The sequence below is a fragment of the Myotis lucifugus genome, unplaced genomic scaffold, assembly GCF_000147115.1.
Source record: "Myotis lucifugus unplaced genomic scaffold, Myoluc2.0 scaffold_111, whole genome shotgun sequence".
Taxonomy (NCBI): Eukaryota; Metazoa; Chordata; class Mammalia; order Chiroptera; family Vespertilionidae; genus Myotis; species Myotis lucifugus.
The window spans coordinates 3,532,245-3,534,445 of record NW_005871159.1 but is presented as its reverse complement, the minus strand read 5'-3'; the positions used below and the strand labels follow the sequence as shown (position 1 = coordinate 3,534,445).

The window sequence follows — 2,201 nt, the reverse complement described above, 5'->3', positions numbered from 1 at the left end:
TCACTTTTTATTAATTTTAATTTTTAATTATTTTTAAAAATAATTCTTTATTGTTGAATGTATTCCATATGTCTTCTTTTCCCCCCTTTGGCCCCCTCCAGACTACCCCTGACCCCCACCTCAGGACCTCACCGCCCCATTGTCTGTGTCCATGGGCCATGCATAAATGCAGATAAGGTCCTTGGTTGATAACTTCCCACCCACCCTTGCCTTCCCTCCGAGATTCCATTTTTATTGATTTCAGAGAGGAAGGGAGAGGGGAGAGAGAGAGACAGAAATGAGGAGAGAGAATCATTGATCAGCTGCCTCCTGCACGCCCCCTACTGGGGCTGGAGCTCACAACCCCAACCCTGGCATATACCCTTGACCAGACCCTTGAGTCTGCGGGGCGACGCTCTGTACACTGAGCCAAAACAGCTAGTGCCTTCCTTCTGCTCTTAAGTAGAAGACATTTGTCCTGGCTCCCTCTCCTCTCCTCTCCATGGCACCTCACCTCCCTTGTAGCCTTTCTCTGTTCTCAAGGCCACAGCACTTAGGAACTATTCAGAAGTCTCCTAAGTGCAATCTGTAGCCCTCACCTCCCTCCTTTGTAACTCCATTCACATAGTTACATCTATCTGTGAGAGGTGCTCCCAGGACCCTCACCATCACCTCGAACTCAACATATCTGACAGTTTGCTTTTTTAAACTTCTTCCAAACATATTGCAATTTTTTCTTTCCGTTTTACTGAGATATAATGGACACAGTGTTGTGTAGGTTTAAGGTGCACCAGACAGTTTTTCATTTACCCCCACTGGCTTCTTGCTTTCATTCTCCATTTTTGTCTGTGGTCCCATCATAGTCCCAGAGCCCCAGCCTTGAGGCTGAGTGTCCATTTTACTCTCCCTCTTTCCCTTGCTCCCCTTCCCCTCACCTAAGTAGTGGGTCCTTAACGTCCTGTTGACCGTCACTGCACAGTCTCTCACTCGGCTTTCATCCTTGGAGTCCACTGGCCCCATCACAGGCCGGGCCGTGCTCGCCCTCCCTGAATGGGGGCATCAATCTTTCTGCCTTCAAGTCTTTTTCCCTCCAGCTAATCTTTCAGTCTGCAGCCAGTTCACCTCCTTAAAGAACAGCTCTGGTACTGGCATCCCCTCCTAAAAATATTTGCTGGCTCCTATCACCAGCCACCTTAACTGTCATTCTCTGTCCCCCACTTCATACCTGTACCCCCACACCATGTACCCTGGAATCTCCGCACTGTAGTGCTCTGCATATGAGGTCTGCCTGACTGAGGTCTCTCCCGTGACCCCATCCGCTGTTTTTCCAAGGCCCCGCAATCTTTTTCCTCACCGTTTCTCCTCTCCTCTCCGCCTTCCACTGTGATCTGTGTTACTAATATAATCATCTGTGTCCATATCTGTTACCTGGATGTTACGCTCATTCAGGGCAAGGATTTGTCTTGTGTTTATTTGTGTTTCTTTTTCCGGGTCCTAGCTAGCATCATTGCTGGTACAAATCAGTCTATCAAAAGAAATTACTAAATCATTTGAATGAATCACTGATGGCACCACTTCAAGATTTCCAGAGTCTCCTGCCGGAGTCTCCCCTCCTTGGGATAACTGTATCTACCTCTCCTGGCCCTAGTTACTTTTTATTCTGAATTACTGCTTTTAAATAAATATCTTATTTTCTCCTTTGGACATTAATTTCTGTAAGGGCAGCATTTATATCAGATTATTTTTGGATACCCAACGCTACGCCTATAGCAGGCCCTATTGCTCATATCTAAGTGAATGAATGATATGAGCAATACATAATGCCACTTTGCTTTATAAAAAAAAAAAAGCAATTACACCAGAGTGTGTCTTGTAAAATAGTGGAGTGTTGGAGTTAGAAGGGACCCTAAGATTATTTGTTCGTCCTTTCCCCTCATGCACTTCAGCATTTAGTCATGGGTATGATGGGTGAAAAAGTGGGGAACTTGAGATTGCATGGGACTGCTTTCTTTACCGCTGGACTTCAAGATGGGGATATGTAGGTTTTGACAAATTTATTTAACTGGGGACAGGTGTTTTGTTTTATCTCCCCCCCCCCCCCGCCCCAAAAATCTCACTAGCAGTTTCTAAAACTCTGTCTCATGGAACACAGTTGGGAAAATACTAATTTGATTCAACCCCCCAAATCTCAAGAGAGGCGCAACCTTTTTTTTTTTTTTTAA

The 2,201-nt window shown here is 45.4% G+C and overlaps 1 protein-coding gene across 1 annotated transcript in view; it reads left to right on the top strand.

Moving 5' to 3' along the window:
• ICK (intestinal cell kinase) overlaps positions 1-2,201 on the top strand; it is a 52,443-nt gene that overhangs the window by 37,304 nt on the left and 12,938 nt on the right. The window lies entirely within an intron of this gene.